General features: G+C 35.4%; 2 pseudogenes; both read right to left on the bottom strand.

The window, feature by feature from the left end:
* Positions 1 to 8,028: 8,028 nt before the first annotated feature.
* LOC101324981 (casein kinase II subunit beta pseudogene) lies at positions 8,029 to 8,979 on the bottom strand (annotated as a pseudogene).
* Positions 8,980 to 18,230: 9,251 nt separating this feature from the next.
* LOC117312760 (T-box transcription factor T-like) lies at positions 18,231 to 20,980 on the bottom strand (annotated as a pseudogene).
* Positions 20,981 to 22,941: the final 1,961 nt, after the last annotated feature.

Genomic DNA, 22,941 nt, shown 5'->3' with positions numbered 1-22,941 from the left:
ATGTTACCCTGTGTCTCACATTTGACCTAAATATTACCCTTACATTTTACCAGTTGGATTCTTTCAATCTGTCTTCTTCTGTAAATAATGCTGATTTTTCAGTCATGGTTCAGTCAGGAGATAAACCATGCAGTACGTGGAATGGGTGCAGTTTATCAAAAGAATTCATACCTAGTAACAGGCGAATGGAGTAAAGAATGCAGTAATACCTAATAGAGAAAGCAGCCACTACTCTTAAGGGTGATATCAGTGCAAAAGTTCCTCCCTCACTCCCACCCCCAAAACACCACTCCCCACCCCAAACTGAGGCTCAGAACCCCCTGGTGGCGCATGGCTGTAGCCCAGCAGATAGTGGAGAAGTTCACTGAAGTTCCACAGGAGGATGCCAGCAAGCAGAGAACTGCCTCCTATATGTAGCGGAAACTCATGGGGAGCTACATTTGGGGTAGGTGGAGTGGGTCCTGAACTCGCAGGGAAGTGGCTGGAACACCCATTGGGATGTTGCTTAACTGAGGTCCACAGTACTTGCTGGGAAACTGCCTGCAGGATGCACTAAGGCTCACTCCAACTTTATTATTTAAAATTTTATTTCTGATTACAAATGCAATATGAGGTCAGTATTGGAAAAATGTGGAATCAGAATAGGATAAAATAGGGAAAACCACAGCTCTCAAAAGCATTTGAAAGCAACTTTTACAGAGTATATATATCCTACATGTACATTGTATAGATTGTACAAAAATTGTATTTTAGAGGATGGTAACACGATATGTGTTTATATTCAATAATGTAAGTCATTCCATTTTTTTCTATTTAATGTAGTCTTGGCTATGTTCACCTACTTGATTTTTAATATAAATATTATATTCTACTTGTCAGTTTTCATACATACCAACACGCAAACATAACTGGATTTTGAAATGTCTGGCACTTTTTGGTCATTTAACATTAAAGGAAATACTTTTGATGGACTTTGTTTTTTTACACACTCCTTATATATTACTTTAATAGCATTAGAATAATATACTTTGTGAAATAAAAAATTACTAATTCCTAGTTTTGAAATTCTGTTTCCATGTTTTCATTTTGTAGAACTATGATGAACAGTTCTATGCATAAAGGTGATCTGAACTGTTTTTAAGATTCTTCAATATAGTGTCTATAAGGTTGAACTGAGAGGCAAAAGTCATGCATTATCAAAGCTCATAGAAAATTGCTGTCTTGTGTATCATTTAAAAATATTTTCCATTTTAACCATCAGTATGTGTGAGTATACCACAGACTATCTCTGAGAGTATGCCTTAGCATTAAGTTTTCTTTTTTGTTGTTTCAAAACATCATGTAAGTATAATTTTTCAGACTTTGAGTAGAAAAGATATTGCAGTTGTGTGTGTGTGTGTGTGTGTTTTCTGTGCTTGTGAGAGCAAGAGAGACAGAGACAAAGACAGAGAGATACTAAGGATTGTAAAGGTGGCACAACTCTATCTCATTTTCAGTTTTTAGCTATATAAAGAATCAAAGTACTAATTATATTCTGAAAAATCAAAATTATGCCCTAAATGATACAAATTATAATTCATAAACTTAATATAATTTATTATTTTTATTGTTCTCAATTCACTCAGATAATGCACATATAATTATAGGGCTACTATGCAAGGTTCTTTTCAGAACAGCAAGGACTAGATGATTTCATAGCAACTAATTGTAATGCAATAATTCGGGAAGTTTTCTGAAAGCACAAATTTGAGTATGTTAAAATAGTTTCAAATTTTATTTTCCTTGGACAAAAGCTTCTTTTACAGTGCAAATGTATTTTAATTATAAATCTACACTTAAAAATCATATTAAAGGGAAACTATTTTTACTGATACATGCCAGGGGGTAAATAATATTAATGCTAAATGCATACCTTTTAAGAAAAAAATAAAATGGACTATGATATGTCTTTGTTTAAGCACAAAGTTCCAAAGCTCTCCAATTGTCCTTTGGATGAAAGTTGAATCACATTTTCTTTACTATAGAATCAAATCTGAGCATTTCAAGAGGTAAACAGTGATTCTTTGATGCCTTACTTCAAAGCATTCAGAGGAAATTAATCAAATTAATCCATCCTTCTTTCCACTGGTAACAAAAATTATTCACTGCTTTGGACTCAGAGCATTTCACAAGACCCTAATGAGTATTGGGAAGGAAAAAAAAAGTATTAAATTGTGGCATTAAGGAGGAGACTGTAAAGCACTGAATATTCTTTTTTTTAATGCCAGATTGGAAATGTAATTGAGTGAAGCAGGCCCCGGGTGGTTGGAAGCATTGCAAAGTGCATGGCCCGTCTAAAGGTGGCAGCTGCTACCCAGCAACCATGGATCATTGCCACATTGGAATTCAGAACCAGGTTTGGCAGATATTCCAGTGTTTGTGGAAAAGAAAGAAATTCATATTGTAATGTGAGCTCTCTAAATTTTTGAGTGTTGATATTAACAAAAAAAAAGTCCTTGTGAGCTGAATCAAATAAGTCAGGAAGTTCCTCCTTGTTAAATGAAAAAGCATTATGTACTTGACCTTGGTCTTGCCCCTCCCCAATTTTAATCAAAGTCCTTAAAAGCATTTAGAAAATATTTAAGTGACAATTATTTCTTATGTCAATTTTTCCTTGAGGAGCATCAAGAGAAAAATGTATTTCCTTCCAAAAGCCATTGGTTGAAGACCAAGCAACTCTAATCATTTGGCTAATATGATTGTTTATATATTTCCCAATAATCAAATAATTGTTCTCAGTTGATAAAGGGGAAGAGTATTTAAAAGGTTATTTTTAAATTACAGCAATACAGGTATTTTTTGAAACAAAGGGATATTGCTTTCAATACATTTTTTGCCTAATATAAATGGTCTCTTTCCATATCTCTTCCAAATCTCTGAACGAATTCTCACGTTTTTTCAAAATTGTTGCTGTAAGCATGGTTAAATTATATCACCTCTATAGCCAGACTCTCATATTCTGAATCCAGTTCTGATGTTGCTAGCTACTTCACCTTGTGTGCCTTACCCAAATTTCTTGAGTCCCAGGTTCCTCATCTAGAAAATAATGGTCATTTTGGGATCAACTTCAGAGGCTTACTATGAGGATTTTGTAAGGAAATCTTTAAAGCTATCAGTGATAGAAAGTGTTCCATACATCTTAGTTATCATTATGTCCTTTGAAGTCATTCTTTTTTCCTGGTTTACATGGAAATACTGCTGCAGATGTCAGAAGACACATTTTTCTCCCGCCTGAAACATTGCACATTTGTAGCAACCATCTTCATAGAGGAAAACAGAATTCTTATTCACTGCTGCACATATTTAATATATTTTTGAGATCACTCTACCCCGTTTCTGGTCTTTATAAAGTTATCATAAAATTATAAGTGCCTTTGACAATTATCTAGTTACTAGGCACAAAAGTATCAATACATGGGAACTCAGAGAGACTGAGTGATTTGCCTGGGATAAATAAATAAGAAAGTGGCAGAACTGGGACTAAAATTGTGTCTCTTTGTTTTGCTTTCATTATATATTTCTATCTAAATATATTTAAGTTGGAATTATAAATATTAAAAAAATTTGAATGCCTTAATTCATAGACTTTCTCCATTAAATTGGAAAGAAAAGGCTACATTAACAAGAGAAAACCATTATTTTTATAGGGAAATTTTGTCAATTAAGCTGCAGTATGCCAAACATCTGTGTACCTGTCAACCAATTCTACATGATTGACATAGTTTGCATTCATATACAGATATTCCTGCATTTTGAGATCTAGTTTTACACATTGACATTTTAATATAAATGATCAATAGAAAATCATATTCCATGGGCATCATGAATGAGTCAACAAATTTATTTGGCTTACTCTAAATAAATATTTCTTAAATGTCACATTTGCACAGCATTAAAAGTTTTAAGCAAATACTCGTGAAGCATGCCCCGTGACACTGATGATTGAATATATTATCTTGTCTCTTTCTAATGAAGAAAACAGTGTAGTTGCCAACTTTATATGAACTAAGGGAAGTTCTCTGACCACATGAGATGTTATTTCAAAGTAGATTTCCTTTGGAAGGACGATATTATGCTAAAATAATATGAGATTTATTTTTATTGCCCACTAAAGAACTAAGGAAAATACAATGCCATGGAAATTGTTATTTTAATGCTGTATTCAAAAGAATAAAAGTTAAATATAGAACTTTGAATTGCTTTTCTTCTCTCCTCACTGGTAGTATATGTTCGTATTCTGGAGATTGGGAAATTCAACTTCACACAACACATCCAGCTAATGAGATTGCAGAAACATTGTGGTCTCCATCATTTCCTTATCAGTGACAGTCCATTAAAAGCTCTAACCCCATGAAGTGAATTTCAGTTTTAAACTTTTGCATTCTGAAAACGGTCTTCCCAAGACCATTAATAGATAAGATGGATGCCACATTTGTTGACAGTTCAAGATACTTTTACCCTACTAGAACTGTTTTGAAACCAACAACAGACCTATTATCTTCTTTTACAAAGAAAATTTATAGTGCTATTTTAGTGAATTGCAAAACTCTGAAGGAAATTTTACTTTTATTTACCTGTGTTTTTGTTTCCTTACACAATGCAGTAAAATATGTACAATGTGTGTTTGTAGTCTACATTTGAATTGCATCCTTTCAGAAAAATTGAATAGGTCTACTAAAAACAATTTTCCTTTCAAGTGTGGCATGCTTTGTCCTTCTGAGAACAGAAAGATGATGATTTATTCCTGGATTCTTAATAGTTTTGGTTGCAATAAGTTAGTCATGATCACGATTGAATGTCAGGATTGTAAAATAATCAAAACAGCCTTTCCAAACTTAGTGTGGAGAAACTGAACAAATGCAAGCACAAAGATATGACTTCACCTCCTGACAAAGAAGGAGGAGGAGATTCCTGCCCAGACTGATGTCCCAAAGAAACAACCATGATTGTGAGGCATGGCATCCAGGGGGAGTTAAAGTCTTACTATTTTAGGTAATTTTTAAAATTGAAAATGTGTACAAGTTTCCTTCCATGAATGTAGTTAGAACATGTCAAAAAAGAACGGAATTCAACTCTCTGAATTCAGTCTCAGAGGTTTCAGAAAATAGTAGGGATAGTCACCTGAAGCAATTAGGCTTTTGAGAAGAATGGCATGTGGGCCACTGCTCTAGCTGTCCCTGAATGGGGACTGGAGACAAGGGCACAAATCTAGGTTTCCGGAGCTGTCCAATCAATAACTAGTGCCTTTGAAATATAAAATTCAGGAAACAATCAATGCATACTTAGGATTATCTGGTGATACAAAAAGTGCAGAAATAAATATGCCTGGAGATGGAGATACAGCTACTGATCTACAGTGCACAGAAAACTGGATACACTGAGTAGAGTGACAAATTCATGGTGTGCTGAAGAGAAGAGCTGTGTTGTCCTGTCAGGTACTGAGATTAAAATCTGTTTACAAAAAATAAATAAATAAATAAGAAAAAAAATCTGTTTACAACATTCAGCAAAAGAGGGTTGGCTCCCTTTGGAAATTTATTTGTACTTCAAAGGATGCTAAATAGAAACAGGATCGAAGATATGTTTGAAAGAAATATGCTGTATTTGAAGTGGAATCATCTCCCATCTTTAGTGAAAATAGCTCCATAATATCCCAGAAGCCAGGAGCACTATAGAGAGATTGTTTGGGTGGAATTACCAAATACACTTACTTACATTAAATTAATATCAATAATAGTCAATACACTTTGATCATTTTCTATGTATAGTAGTATACTTTATGTGGCTTATGTTATTTAATCTCTTCAATTAATCTATGAGGAGTCACTCAATGTTTGTCAATGTCACAGATTAATAAATTGAGTTTAATACAGATTAGGTATCTTTTCTCAAGATTATGAAACTAGAAAGCATCAGAATAAGAGTTTTCAGACCCTTATTTAGCAAGGCAGTATATACTTCCTAATGCATATGATTAAGAAACAAGTTATCTCATACTTTATGTATATGTTATTTGATACTAAGAGACTCAGTCAATCCTTCTGAGGGTACAGGTAATGGTAAACGCTTTTTCTTTCCACCCAAAAGCTTCAGATAAAATGTTTTTAAGTGAATTGACTGTAAATAAAATTTTAATTTTATCTTAACAATATGCTAGAAAGATAGTTTTAAAAGTTTTTCATAATTCAAGATGATTTATATAATTTATATAATGTTCACATTAATTAAAACATGGTAACTGGGGTATACGTATGGATAATTAGAGTAAGTTGGTAAGCTAAATATTCTGTCTAAAATAGATTATAAATTTGAGTAGACAAGAAAAATATGTTGCAATATCCATTTGAGCAACAGCAGCTTCTTATTACAAACACCATGCTTAATATAACTATCCCTAGATATAAGTGAAAAATATCGATTATCACAGTTTTGCTTTTTGCTTTTTTTAGTAAACAAAAGAGATATTAAGTTTCAGAATGATGAGCTCAACTTTCTTATTCCATGTGTCATTAGGATGTGGTATATAAATATTCTCCAACTTTGCTCTATATCTTCACAACAACGTGCAATGATAAACTAATGCTTTGCAATCTGAAAATTACATTTGTCACTTTTTTCCTCTAAGGGTGTCAGATTGAAAAACCTTTCTCATTTATGATCTGTGCTTCAATTACAGTTGAATTCAAGACTACATGAAAGAACTTGGTGCTGACAGTATTCAGTTTTCACATGGATATGGTTTTCCAAGACACCATAGTTTTCTGCTCCTTGTCCTTACTCATCTGTCTACTTGCCTCTTAGATTAAATATTTTCAACAAATATGCTTATTTGAAAGGGTCTTGTTTGAATTTTAATGTTATTATTTTGCTGCCCCATTTATACCTTATACTTAAACAAATTGCTTCTCCCCACTGCTGTAGCTTGTTACAAAGTCTCCATTGTGGATTACAAAAAGGTTTCATAATATCTGATCCTGAGGTGGCTAACATGATTCCAACACAGTATCTACAGGATAAATCCAAGCACCTCAAGGATAGATAGGTGTAGAAAGATCAAGTTAACAAAAACTAACACTTATAATATGAAAAAAAAAAACCTAGAACAACATGCAGTGCTTAACAAAATAATATACTGAGAAGAATATGAATATTACAATGTCTATATTTGTTGTCACTCACATAGAAGTATGGTGTTATCATTAGTCATTGAATTAGCCTAACTAGATTTTGATGGCTAAGAACACTCTCCAAATAGGCATCTTGATTTTTTCCACTGAGATGGGATTGGAATTTCAGTTCTCCAACTAAGAGATGTTTTATATCAACCCAACTTGACATAATTAGCCAATTCTCAATTTAATGTGTCATCCAATCTCTCCCCACTGATGTTCATAAATTTTGTATACACTCTGATTTCATTGGATTATTCATTATTTTTGACTTGACTCTCTATTCCAAGGGAAAAATAAAAGGTTTTATAGTACATTATAGTAGTTGCTAGATCATATACCTAAATTTTAGCTTCTTTTCACATTTATAATCATAAATCTATTAAATTAATTTCCAGAACATTTTGGAATATAGGTGGATTGAGATACACATTCTTGTCATGTTTAGATATTTCTGTTGGTACTTATGCTTTCTTTGAATTTTATTAAACATTGAATTGATTTTATCAAGTATAAAAATATATTCTCTCTTAAGATTTAATTGCTATTTACTAGTGATATTTGAGATTTGCTTTTTTTAAAATAATGCGAGTCAGTCTGTGGTTTGACACAGCAAAGTCCATTTCAACTTATAGCCCAGAGCTATTTAAATAATATGAGAATTATTTGATTTTAGGTATATGAAAATTTCCTTTCTAAAGACCTGTGATTTTTGTACCTTTCAACATGGTAGTTCTTGTAGATCTTTTAAAAAATTTCTTCATTATTATGGTACTATTCAGTATTCTTCTCATACATTAATCAATGATGCTAATGTATCTTAATAATCAATTTTATTTAGTAATTAAATAAATTACCATAGAATTATTTTAAAAATACCTTATGATTTTACAACATTTATATTAGGAGTCATCAAGCTCTAAACTATTTTTCCTGAAGAGATCTGGCAAGATTTTATATAAATTTTGAGTAAATGCTTATTTTTGCCTTTTTTCTACTTTATTTCATATTCACACCACAATAATGACTCTTCTAATTTAAAATATAAACCATAGAGATTTCCTTAAAGGTGGCAGGGGAGGACTGGAACTGTCAAAGACAGAGTGACAGGTGGGGTTGGGAATAAATGAACGGCCTTGACAGACTCAAAGTTGCTGGCAGCTTGGAACTGCACCTGGTAGGACAGTGGATGGATCTTGCAACTGTACACTTTGGACATAAACTGGTTAGTGGGCTGCTTGGGCCGGCATTCAGCATGCACCATGAAGAGCAATGTGAGGGAAACTGGTACCCAAGTAGGGGCCTTCTGTGTGGTGCTGCCTCGATGGTGTCTTAGGTGTGGAATTGTCCATGCACTTGGGGCAGTAGAGCTTCACCAGGGCCTCACCTGGGGTGTCAGAAAGGCTATTGGAAAGCATTGGCTTGTTCTCACAGTGCATGTGGGGCAGTAGCCGAACTCTCCCTGCTGGTACTTTTCCAACACCTGGGTGGTGCCATGGTTTGTGAGGATATAGGTGGTCTGGGTGAACCCATACAGCATCTTGGCTGACTGCTTAATCAGGGTTCTCTGGTTGGGGTTGTCTTCCAGCTCTTCATCAGGCTCCAGGTCCAAGATCATGTCTAGAGCTTGTCTACAGTGAGGCACCTGCTCATTGAGTTGACTGAGATTAAATTTGTCCTGGATGGAGTCTTCATCCACTTCACAGAAGAATTCATAGTCATGGAGCCCACAGAACCAGTATAAATAACACTTCCTGATGTTTAAATCATTTTTTTAAATTTGTCATTTATTTTTCCTTACTGATTTCCTGATGCTTCTTTGTCTCTGTAATTTTGCTTTCTTGAGTGATCATAAAAGTCTTTGAAAGTTAGGGGTCTTTTTTTTCTTTTGTTTTGCAAAGCATGTCATGATTAAAATGTGTTTCTACTTATTTTAATGAATTAATAAATAAAAATATCATGGGAATGATATTTTTAATTTCTATGTCCTTTTAAGTGTTTATTGAACATAGTATCGGTAAAGACTAGTAACCACATCAAAAGAGTTCAGCTCAATGGATTGATTTCACATGTCAGAAGATACCTGCTTAGTCAGACTCAGATCAAAAACAGAATACCAATAACCTAGCACATTCTCATCTCAGTAAAAATTGTTCCAGTTAACTGCTCTCATGACTTCTAAAACCAGAGATTCGTCCTGTCTTTTTTTGTACTTAGTATTGATAAATTATGCATTATGCACATTATAGACGATCAATTCCCATTGTGTGAGTATTCCACAATTTTTACGGCTTCTCCTATGAGTGGATATTTATGTGGGTAGCACCCAGTTTGGGCTTACAAATAATGCTATAATGAATATTCTAGTGCATGCCTTTCAGTGAACTTATGAATGCACTCCTGTTGGGTTTAGGTATATATATAGGAGTGGAGCTGATTATCTTTGGAACTGTGTATCTTCAGCTTTTGTAAATGCTGCAGTTTTTCAAACTGTCCTTATGCTTGAGGTTTTTTTTTTTCTATTGATACCATTTTTTTTAGTACATCTTTATTGGAGTATAATTGCTTCACAATACCATGTTAGTTTCTGTTGCACAACAAAGCACATCAGCCGTATGCATACACATGTCCCCATATCCCCTCCCTCTTAAGCCTCCCTCCCATCCTCCCTATCCCACCCTTCTAGGTCACCTCAAAGCACCGAGCTGATCTCCCTGTGCTATGCTGCTTCTTCCCACCAGCCAACTATTTTACATTCGGGAGTGTATATACATCAATGCTACTCTCACTTTGCCCCAGCTTCCCCCTCCCACCCCATGTCATCAAGTCCATTTTCTATGTCTACCTCTTTATTCCTGCCCTGCAACTAGGTTCATCAGTACCATTTTTTTTTAGATTCCATATATATGCATTAACATATGGTGACATACTTCACTCTGTATGACAGACTCTAGGTCCACCCACCTCACTACAAATAACTCAATTTAGTTCCTTTTTATGGCTGAGTAATATTCCATTGTATATATATGCCACATCTTCTTTATCCATTCCTCTGTCGATGGACACTTAGGTTGGTTCCATGTCCTGGTTATTGTAAATAGTGCTGCAATGAACATTGGGGTGCATGTCTCTTTTTGAATTATGGTTCTCTCAGAGTATATGCCCAGTAGTGGGATTGCTAGGTCATATGGTAGTTCTTTTTTTAGTTCTTTAAGGACCCTCCATACTGTTTTCCATAGTGGTTGGATCAATTTACATTCCCACCAACAGTGCAGGAGGGCTCCCTTTTCACCACACCCTTTCCAGCATTTATTGTTTCTAGATTTTTTGATAATGGCCATTCTGACTGGCGTGAGGTGATACCTCATTGTAGTTTTGATTTGCATTTCTCTAATAATTAGTGATGTTGAGCATCTTTTCATGTGCCTTTTGGCCAACTGTATGTCTCCCTTGGTGAAATGTCTATTTAGGTCTTCTGCCCACTTTTTAACTGACTTGTTTGTTTGTTTGATATTGAGCTGCATGAGCTATTTGTATAATTTGGAGATTAATCCTTTGTCTGTTGTTTTATTTGCAAATATTTTCTCCCATTCGGAGGGTTGTCTTTTTGTCTTGTTTATGGTTTCCTTTGTTGTGCAAAAGTTTTTAAGTTTAATTAAGTCCCATTTGTTTATTTTTGTTTTTATTTCTGTTACTCTAGGAGGTGGGTCAAAAAAGTTCTTCCTGTGGTTTATGTCAGAGTGTTTTTCCTATGTTTTCCTCCAAAAGTTTTATAGTGTCTGGTCTTACATTTAAGTCATTAATCCATTTGGAGTTTATTTTTGTGTATGGTGTTAGGTAGTGTTCTCATTTCATTCTTTTACATGTAGCTGTCCAGTTTTCCCAGCACCACTTATTGAAGAGGCTGTCTTTTCTCCATTGTATGTTCTTGCCTCCTTTGTCATAAAACAGGTGTCCATATGTGCATGGATTTATCTCTGGTCATTCAGTCCTGTACCATTGATCTATACTTGTTTTTGTTCCAGTACCTTGCTGTCTTGATTACTGTAGCTTTGTGGTATAGTTTGAAGTCGGGGAGGCTAATTCCTCCAACTCCATTTTTTTTTTTTTTCTCAAGATTGCTTTGGCTATTCAGGGTCTTTTGTGTTTCCATATGAATTGTAAGATTTTTTTGTTCCAATTCTGTGAAGAATGCCATTGGTAGTTTGATAGGGATTACACTGAATCTGTAGATTGCTTTAGGCTATATAGTCATTTTCACAATATTGATTCTTCCAATCCAAGAACATGGTATATTTCTCCATCTGTTTTTTGTCATCTTTGGTTTCTTTCATCAGTGTTTTATAGTTTTCTGAGTACAAGTCTTTTGCCTCCTTAGGCAGGTTTATTCCTAGGTATTTTATTCTTTTTGCTGCAATGGTAAATGGGAGTGTTTCCTTAATTTCTCTTTCTGATTTTTTGTTGGTGGTGTGTAGGAATGCCAGAGATTTCTGTGCATTAATTTTGTATCCTGCAACTTTATCAATCTCATTGATTAGTTCTAGTAGTTTCCTGGTGGTATCTTTAGGATTTTCTATGTATAGCATCATGTCATCAGCAAATAGTGACGGTTTTAATCCTTATTTTTCCAATTTGTATTCCTTTTCTTTCTTTTTTTTTCTCTGATTGCCATGGCTAGGACTTCCAAAACTATGTTGAATAAGAGTGGCGAGAGTGGACATCCTTCTCTTGTTCTTGATCCTAGTGGAAATGCTTTCAGTTTTTCACCATTGAGTATGATGCTTGCTGTGGGTTTGTCATATATGGACTTTATTATGTTGAGGTAGGTTCCCTCTATGCCCACTTTCTGGAGGGTTTTTATAATAAATTGGTGTTGAATTTTGTCAGAAGTTTTTTCTGCATCTACTGAGATGATCATATTGTTTTTATTCCTTAAATTGTTAATGTGGTGTATCACATTGATTGATTTGCATATATTGAAGAATCCTTGCATCCCTGGGATAAATTCCACTTGATCATGGTGTGTGATCCTTTTAATGTGCTGTTGGATTCTGTTTGCTAGTGTTTTGTTCAGGATTTTTACATCTCTGTTCATCAGTGATATTGGCCTGTAGTTTTCATTTTTTGTGATACCTTTTTCTGGTTTTGGTATCAGGGTGCTGGTGGCTTCGTACAATGAATTTGGGAGTGTTTCTCCCTCCGCAATTTTTTAGAAGAGTTTGAGAAGGATTGGTGTTTGCTCTTCTATAAATGTGCTCTTCTCTAAATGCTTGATAGAATTCGCCTGAGAAGCCATCTTTTCCTGGACATTTTTTTGTTGGAAGATTTTTAATTATGGTTTCAATTTCATTACTTGTGATAGGTCTGTTCATATTTTCTAATTCTTCTTGGTTCAGTCTTGGAAAATTGTACCTTTCAAAGAATTTGTCCATTTCTTCATGGTTGTCCATTTTATTGGCATATGGTTGTTTGTAGTAGTCTCTTATAATCCTTTGTATTTCTGCAGTGTCTGTTGTGATTTCTCCTTTTTCATTTCTAATTTTATTGATTTGTGTCCTCTCCCTCTTTTTCTTGATGATTCTGTCTAAGGGTTTATCAATTTTGTTTATCTTCTCAAAGAACCAGCTTTTAGTTTTATTGATCTTTGCTATTGTTTTCTTCATTTCTATTTCATTTATTTCTGCTCTGATCTTTATGATTTCTTTCCTTCCTCTGACTTTGGGTTTTCTTTGCTCTTCTTTCTTTAGTTGTCTTAAAAGTAACATTAGATTGTTTATGTGAGATTTTTCTTGTTTCTTGAGGTGAGATTGAATTGCTGTAAACTTCCCTCTTAGAACTGCTTTTGCTGTGATGCATAGGTTTTGGGTCATTGTGTTTTCATTGTCATTTGTTTCTATGTATTTTTTATTTCTTCTTTGATTTCTTCAGTGATCTCTTGGTTATTTAGGAGCGCACTGTTTAACTTCCATTTTTTTTGTGTTTTCTACAGGTTTTTTCCTGTAATTGATTTCCAATCTCATAGTGTTGTGATCAGAAAAAATGCTTAATAGGTTTCAATTTTCTTAAATTTACTGAGGCTTGATTTGTGACCCAAGATGTGATCTATCCTGGAGAATGTTCCATCAGTACTTGAGAATAAAGTGTATTCCATCACTTTTGGGTGGAATGTTCTATAAATATCAATTAGATCTATGTGGTCTATTATGTCATTTAAAGTTTGTGTTTCCTTATGAATTTTCTGTCTGGATAATCTGTCCATTGGTGTAAGTGAGGTGTTAAAGTCCCCTACTATTCTTTTTTTACTGTCGATTTTTCCATTCATGGTGGTTAGCATTTGCCTTATGTATTGAAGTGCTCCTATGTTGGGTGCATAAACATTTATAATTGTTATATCTTCTTTTTGGACTGATCCTTTGATTATTATGTAATGTCCCTCCTTATCTCTTGTAACAGTCTTTATTTTAAAGTCTATTTTATCTGATACAAGTATTGCTACTCCAGCTTTCTTTTGATTTCCATTTGCATGGAATATCTATTTCCATCCCTTCACTTTCAGTCTGTATGTGTCCCTAGGACTGAATTGGGTCTCTTGTAGACAGCATATATATGGGTCTTTTTTTGTATCCATTCAGCCAGTCTGTGTCCTTTGGTTGCGGCATTTAGTTTATTTACTTTCAAGGTTATTATCGATATGTATGTTCCTATTACCATTTTCTTCATTGTTTTCGGTTTGTTTTTGTGGGTCTTTTTCTTCTCTTTGTGTTTCCTGCTTAGGGAAGTTTCTTTAGCATTTGTTGTAAACTGTTTTCATGGTGCTGAATTCTCTTAGCTTTGGTTTGTCTGAGAAGCTTTTGACTTCTCCATCAAACCTGAATTAAATCCTTGCTGGGTACAGTAATCTTGGTTGTAGGTTTTTTTCTTTCATCACTTTAAGTATATCCTGCCACTCCCTTCTAGCTTGCAGGGTTTCCACTGAAAAATCAGCTGATAACCTTACGGGGATTTCTTTGTATATTATTTTTTTGTTTTTCTCTTGCTGTTTTTAATATTTTTATTTGCATTTAATTTTTGTTAATTTGATGAATATGTGTACTGGTGTATTTTTCCTAGGTTTTATCCTGTATTGGGACTCTCTGTGCTTCCCGGATTTGGCTGACTCTTTCCTTTCCCATGTTAAGGAAGTTTTCCACTATAATCTCTTCAAATATTTTCTCAGACCATTTGTTTTTCTCTTCTTCTTCTGGGACGCCTATAATTTGAATGTTGGTGCATTTAGTATTGTCCCAGTGGCCTCTGAGATTGTCTTCAATTCTTTTCATTCTTTTTTTCTTTATTTTTCTCCTCAGCAGTTATTTCCACCATTTTGCCTTCCAGCTCACTTATTCGTTCTTCTGCTTCCACTATTCTTTTACTGATTCCTTCTAGTGTATTTTTCATTTCAGTTATTGTGTTGTTCATCTCTGTTTGTTTGTTCTTTAGTTCTTCTAGGTCTTTGTTAAACACTTCTTGTATTTTCTCAATCCGTGCTTCCATTCTATTTCTGAGATTCTGAATCATCTTTGCTATCATTACTCTGAATTCTTTTTCAGGTAGATTGCCTATTTCCTTTTCATTTACTTGGTCTTGTAGGTTTTTACCTTGCTCCTTCAACTGTGACATATTTTTTTGCCATCTCATTTTTTTTTTTTAATGAGTAGGTTGTGTTCCTGTTTTACTGGTTGCTTGGCCCGAGGCTTCCAACACTAGAGTTTGTAGGCTATTGAGTAGAGATGGTCTTTGTGCTGAGATGAGGACCTCTGGGAGACCTCACTCTGAAGAATATTCCCTGGAGTCTGAGGTTCTCTGTTAGTCCAGTGGTTCAGACTCGGAGCTCCCATTGCAAGAGCTTCCGCCCGACCCCAAGGTCATGAATCAAGATCCCACAAGCCATGTGGGGCAGCAAAAAAAAAAGAAAAAAAAAAAAACAGTAACAACGTAAAAATAAAATTAGACTAGGAAACTAACAGATTTATTAGAAAGAATGTAAAAATAAAAATATATATGAATCAACAACTGGAGTGTACATCAGTACCCTATAGTAAAAAAGAGGAGGAGGGAAAAGGAAAAAAAAAAGGTGGGGGAGGGAAGGCCTTGGCTGTGGAGAGCGAGGCCTAAGCAAGGGTGAGGTTTGGGTGGTGTATGGGACCAATGCTCAGGACCCACAGGGCTGGAAAACGTCCTGAGGGCTGTGGGGGATGGGGCTTATACTCAAGGAACAGTAGGAACCCAGGCGTGCCACCCACCCCTGGTCTCAGAGGGTAGGGGACCTCACCTGGGAGCCCAGCAGGGGCAGAGCAAATGCCCTCCTCTCCTCTCCTGCTCCTCTGGTCTGGGGTCTGGGAGGGTCCCTCCTGCCTGCCTCTCTGATCTCCCAGGCCTCTCTCCTATGTCCCCAGGACCAATACGGTAGGGGGAAAAGAGGGCCTTGGAGGGCAGGGGACCAGCCTGGGAGCTCAGCAGGCTCCCTGTGCCCAAGTGAGTAGGGTAATCACCCTCTGCTCCTCTCCTGATCCTCCTGGATGGCCCCTCCTATCTGCCACTCCTGATCTCCCCAGCCTCCCTCCTATGTCCCCAGGACCCATGCGGCCTGGATGGGGCTTTGAGGGGAGGGGGAATTGGCTTGGGAACTCAGCAAGCTCCCCAGCCCAAGGGACACCAATGCTGTCTGGGCTCCACTTCTCCCCCATCGGTCTGCCTACATCCTACTCGTTCACTCTGAGGTTCCTCCTGTCTCCTTGGGGGTCAGAGTCCCCTACCAGTGGCTGGCAGGCACCCTAGTTGTGGGGAGAAGCTAACTCTGTGTGTTCCCACACCGCCATCTTGACTCCTCCCCTGTGCTTGAGTTTTGAGGTACATAATTTACTTTGATATTTATAAGAAATCTAAAAACTCAGCTTTTATTTTCCTATTTACACAAACTTTCAGAAATGTGTGTTTTAACTTCAAAATATTTTATCACATTTTGTTATAATTACTAGTTTTATAACATTGTGGTAAGAAAATGTGATGTAAACCCTTATAATTTATCTGTTTTCAAGTGTGTTGCAATTTATTTTAAAATGTCCAAAGTATGTTGGAAAAATAGGAGACAGAAAGTGGATAGAGTGAGAACATAGTTACATAGAAAGAACAGTCTACAGTTTAGTAGTTAAATGACCTCAATTTCCTTTTTCTATTATCTTCTTGTTATGTTGAAATTTTTTCCTTTTTCATACTATCATTGATTTCTTATTAACTTCTTTTTTACCTTCTTATCATTTTTTTCTAACACTCAATGGTTTCAGACTAATCATATCCCTAATTTGGACTGGTATATTTGTAAATATCAATTGACATTTCTTTCATTCTTCATCACTTTTTAAATAGTTTTTGTATATAATTTTTTTTAACATTTTTATCAAACATTTGGGTAATTTGTTTCTCTCTGTGTACATGTAGTTATTGCATCTTTAAAACTCAGACTTTATACTTTGCTTTTGATTCAGGAATTTAACCCAAAAAAGGATTATTGCTGTGACATTTATAATCAGATTAATGTTTCTTGTTGTCTTAGGGCCTCTAGTGTGGCTGTAATTTTTAGATTTTGTTTTTTACTTTCTTAGCAGTATTTTTTAATCTCACCTAAACCCATTTTTGCCTCATTATTCCTTTCTCATTCCAGCCTGTTCTTCCCATCTAATTAGTTATTGCTGTTTTATAGACATTATGTATTTTTATGTGATTATGACAACAAAAGTTTTCCTGAAATTCCTCCTAGGTCATTGTTTTTTTGACACATATGTACTGGGCTCCTATTTTCCAAAAATGATTCTAGGTCTTGGGGACTGATCAACTAGCAAGAAAAACTTGAGTTCTTACACTTGAGGAACTTGAATCTGACAGGGGCAAGGGGGGCAATCAATAAAATATTTGGAAAATAAAAGAATAAACATAGTAGATAAAAATTCGTGTTATGAAAAAAATCTAACAGACCAAGGGTTTTCATAGTACATTGGGGCAGTTGATGTGGAGTGGTCAGGTGTGGCCTCTGTGAGGAATGAAATTGAAGGAGTAAGCCAGGTGATTATGTGGGGAAAGCCATTTCCAGACAAAGAAATATCCTGTGCAAAAGACTTAAGTCAGCTCTAGTATAAAATACATCTTCTCACCGTTGGAAAAATATTACTTTCATGTACATTTGCATCTTTACACTGTCAAAGTATCATTATTTATTTTAATACAGTCTTTGCTCCAATTATCACAAACAAATGTAGAAATACATTATCTCTTCTTTGGATGAACTTAATCTGGATACTTTATCAGAATATTTTAAGGTATATCATGAACTACAATTTGTTAATATAAAACTTAAAGAGCCAGTTAAAAAATATGAAGTTGATTTTTTATCATTAATTTAGAACAATTTTACATGCTTCCAATTAATTTAGAGATTACCAAAAAAGGGGCATTTAAAAAGCATTTGATCTTCAGAAAACCTTTACTAAGTAATTATAAGCTCTTAAGATCACTTTCCTTTAGGGCTTCCCTGGTGGCACAGTGGTTGAGAGTCCGCCTGCCGATGCAGGGAACACGGGTTCGTGCCACGGTCCGGGAAGATCCCACATGCCGCGGAGTGGCTAGGACCGTGAGCCATGGCCACTGAGCCTGTGCTCCACAACGGGAGAAGCTGCAACAGTGAGAGGCCTGCGTACCGCCAAAAAAAAAAAAAAAAAAAAAAAAAAACTCTCCTTTGAAAAGGAAAGCATGTGTTCTTTTGTGTAATCCATCTTAAACTTTAAAGTTTTTCATTCTGGGCAAAAGAAGTTTGCTCAATATTTTCCAAAATAAATATTTCTAGATGCACAGTAAGTTAGCAAAAGACGAGAATTTGAGCTATGTAAATTTTGAAAATTTTAGTGGATTATGTTTGTCACTAATTTCTAGTACTGAATCCTCTCACTAGATCTTTTTAGAACTTATTTAGTTTTTTGCTGTTGTTGTTTCTTTTTTTTTTTTTTTGCATATTACCTTTATTTTGCAGAAAATGTTTTGCTCATTGTCTTTGTCTTTTTCTTTTTTCAGAAGAAAAATATTGCCACTGTATGTTTAACAATACAAGAGGCAATTACATATGCTCAAAATAAACACATTCTATTGGGCAGAACAGTGAAATTTCCATTGCAGTTAAAGTCTGTTGTCCTCAACTATGAATTTATTATTTTGTCCCTAACAGCTTAACTATAAGTATGATAGCTGTCACAAAAGGGACCTGAAAACTACTCTGAAGAAACAAGGGATGCAATTGAAAGTATGCTTTTTATTTCACTAAATAAGACGAGTTGAGTTTATTAATTCTAGTGTGTCAAATCTTCTATATTCTGTAAGAGACACAAAAAAATAAGTTTCTGGATCTTAGCAAACAAAATTTTATTATGATCAAGTAATGGTGATTTAATAGTCCAACTGAGTTTTGTTTCCATACTTAAATTCATCTGTAGCATATAAACGCAACATAGGACAACACTTGTGTTGCAGATGATGGGTGGGGTTATTTTTTTGATGAACAACAGGACATATATTCCTTTTCATATTTTAAAGTGAAGTTAATAAGATTTTTTTTTCTTTCTTGACCTATGAGACTGTCATTTTGTACCTAGATCAAATCCTGAGTAAAACTGGTAGACATAAAAAAAAAATAGTGTATATTTTAAGGAAAGGCTTTGGTTTACATGGAAGGTGGTGACAGGGATATCCATGAGGTTATGAGGCCAAGGTGTGATATTGGCTGTCAGGAATATCTGTGGCCACGACATGGTTCTTATAGAGTGAGAATCCTGAGGAGAAGGGACCTGAGATTATTTGGGTAAGATAATGTTCACTGGGAAGGTCTGGACTCCCAGCCCATTAGGTAGCTATGCTGTCTGAGACCCTGGTGTGAAGGTGCTCTGCTAGCTGACCACAGGTTGGGGTACTGATGCAGTCCTGTTGTGCTCAGGAGTAACATGATAGTATGTACACACATGCTGAGGCTTGGCTAAGTTCATGGGATCAGATCATGGACAACTTGCAAATGAATCGTCAGAATAGGTTGGAGAATTTTTCCAATGAGTGTATGGGCTAAGTATGAGCTTGTCCAAGTGAGGAGGAGTCCTAGGCACGGCTTTGAGGACAGGGACAGGGATGTGTGAACTGTGGTTCCTCAGCATAGAGCATTTTTCACAGCCATGGGTGGAGAAAAGTGAGACAGGACCTCCAAACTGAGGATGGGGGTTGACAGCAGGTAGAAGGAACTGAGTCCAGGGATAAGCTACTTCCATTAGTAATACCCAGGTTGCTGTTTGTCTCTGGGTTCTTCCATCTTATCTTTGTGATCCCTGCTTCTTTTTGCATCACAGCAAGCCCTTGCAAATCAGTTTTATGTAGTTTTAAGAGCTGTAATCTCTTTCTGGTAAGCCTTGACAGATATGCATTGAGTCTTGAGAATGCCGTGGCTGGTAGTCATCCCCTGTAGACCCTCAACTCATACTATATGAATTTAGAGCTTTTATTTATGTAAGGAGTTCAATATGCACATATGAATTGGACTGACCCCCCAGGCACCCACTCTCTGTTCACACACTTCCAGAAGTGGTTGCTCTCCATCACAAAATCCAAGATAAAACAACACATGGTGTTCGGGTCCAGGCCAGACATACTCAATTTCAGCACTGGGAACATCCTCCTGCTGTTATTGGTGACCATCACCTGGTTGGTGAGCTCTCTGAAGTACAGCCATATCTAACTTTTCTTGGTTGACACTGGGGTCACCCTTCTCCCTGCCAGCCTGTAGCTCTCACTTCAAGGAGCTCAGCTGGTGGTCCACTCTATTGCAGGCTATTCTACAAGTTCCGGACACCAAGGGAGATTGTCCTCTTGCTGACCCTTCTTCATGGCCCTCCAACCCAGACTTACTTACCCAAGAGCCATATTTAACTCCTTTCAACAGCCACTCTTCCAAGAAAAGGAGCAGCAAAGGTCCACAGTTCCCAGGCAGAGACCTGTGAGGAGAAGACTTGAAGGTAGGGGAGGGGCAGAGGGGTGAAGATAGACGATATTCCCCTTGAACTCCTGCAAGGCATGACTAAAGTAGCTCTTTGTGGCATTGGATTTGCTTTAAACAATTAAAAATCAGACTATTGACTAGCACACAAATATTTATAAAATATACAAATAAAACTATTGATATCTTTGAAGCCCATTTTTAAACAAAAGGAACATTTTTAAATGTGCCAGGATATAAATTATGGGTACCTCAGGATTATTATAACTTTTCTATAACATTTTATTAGATCTTTATGGTGTTTTTAAAAATGTTGGCCACTGATATTTGAAATTTGATAGGTATTTATAAAGTTTCCTCAAAGGAGTCTTATGACAGCTAAAATTTTTGCCTATTTAGACAGACACTTTTGGCTGGCTACTCGGTAAAGTACCACATGCTGTGATTATTACGTTTTGTGCTTTCCAAGTCAACACCCAGATGCCTGTGAACCTGACCTGCACAGAGTAGTTATTTTGGTTCTTTAAACTGCCTGCCAAACTGTTGCAGTAGCTTTTTCATACGGGCAGATGGCCACTTCAGAACAAATCAAAATATAATATTTGGTCTCTGAACTTACTTTTGAATTCAAATCTTTGAGGATGAATGCTAACTCAGATTGAATTTTGGGTTTGACTAATTGTTTTGATGTTCTTAGGCAGTTTTCATGAAACATATTTGATCAAATAACTTAACATGGACTTCACTTCTTATTAGTTGTATAATGTCCCTTCTGGTGTGTTAAATGCAATAAAAATTTGAGCATATATACTAATATGTAGCTCCTACCCAGCATATGATGAACAAAATATGTATTAACAAGAGACATCAATCCATTTCTGAGGTTATGCACATAGTTTACTGCTGAAATGCGGTAAAACTTTAAAATTTGTAATTTCTGGTCAGAGTTTATGAGAAACATGAATATGAGCAAGATAGGTAAATTTAGTGTTTTTTTAACAAGGTAGGTATGGCACAGACTTCAAACTATAACACAGATTTCAAGCAAACAAGGGTAATTACATTGATTTAAGCAGTTCTTTCCCATTTATTCATATATTTTTTTGTCTTAATTCAGACCTAGCTTAATTCACCCCTCCCTCCCTCCTTTCCTCCCTCTCTCCCTTCCTTCCTTCCTTCCTTCCTTCCATCTTTCCTTCCCTTTCTTCTGTTCTGCCTTTCTTTCTCCTATCTCTTTAAACTGCAGTCCTGAGTAAAATGGATGGTTTCAGATTAACCTAATTAATTACAACTAAATAGCCACTTATGTCATTAACCCAGGATACTTCCCTGGGCTACTCAGATCCAAATGTAGATTTCATATTTTCAATGGAACAATGTTTGTTAGAAAATATATTTCATATTATAATCTTTATAATGAGAAAAATGCTAATTAAAACCAAAGCCATTAGTCACCTGTAAGATTTGAAATATATGAAAAGTTTGATAACACTCTGTTGGTGAGGCTAAGGAGGAAAAAGCAGTCTAATATTTTGTTTTTCAAAATGTAAAATGGGACAACATCCATGGAGAAGATTTTATCAATATCTAACAAAATCATAGCTGTATTTGGCCTTTGATCTATCAATCCCTCTTCCAGGAATCTGTTCCAAAGATCCAAAAGTACACTGACATTAGTTTGAAATGACATGTATCAAATGTTCTTCAATGTAACATTATTGGTACTAGTAACAAAATTGAAATCACCCCCAAAATCCAAAATTCTAACACCAAAATCCAACAGTTATATAAACTGCAATATATCTACACAGTGGATTACTATGTACTTGCGCAAAGCAGTTGGGAAGATCTCTACAAAATGGATTAAATGGATTATATATTGTATGTTTTGGAGTATAAATTGTTAAGTGATAAAAGGAAGTTGCAGAAAACTGTGTATAGTATGTCACCTTTTGTGTAAGAAACCCTCCCTTCCTTCCTTCCTTCTTTCCATCCTTCCTTCCACCCCTTTCTCTCTCTTTCATCTCTGTTTCTTTTCTTTATTATTTCACAGTTTGTGCTTTTCTTTTTATATTTGCAAAAATAAATAAGGGAAGGAGAGAAGAAAAACTCATAAAAATTGTTCCCTATAAGGTAACTGTCTCTCCATTCTGAAAAGTGAGATGTTGAAATCATCTACTATTATTGCACTTCTGTCTATTTTTCTAGTCAATTCTGTCAGTGTTTGTTTTATATATTTAGGTGCTCTGATGTTGCATGAATATGTATTTGTAATTGTTATATCTTCCTAGTGATTTGACCTTTTATCGTTATATAATGTCCTACTTTGTTTTTGTGATAGTTTTTTGTTCAAATTGACAATAAATTTTAAGCATAATTAACTGTCATTAGCACAAATTCATGAACTGTATCTTCGTTTTTCTCATTTTTTGAAACCTTATATTTATAATCATAGTTACTTATATTTGATAAATAAAATTATTTATAAAGAATTCAAGTTATAAGTAAATGGAAATGTATCATTCAATTTTTGTTTTCTTGCTAGTGGAGGACATTAAGCAAAACTAAGATTTTTAATTCATAAATATGGTAATAAAATTGAACATGTATTTAAAGTATTGAAATAGTATAACTGAAGAATAAAAGAAACATTATAATAAATGCTTTATTATCATT

This window comes from Tursiops truncatus, chromosome 6, assembly GCF_011762595.2.
Source record: "Tursiops truncatus isolate mTurTru1 chromosome 6, mTurTru1.mat.Y, whole genome shotgun sequence".
NCBI lineage: Eukaryota > Metazoa > Chordata > Mammalia > Artiodactyla > Delphinidae > Tursiops > Tursiops truncatus.
This window is presented reverse-complemented; position numbering and strand designations above follow the sequence as displayed.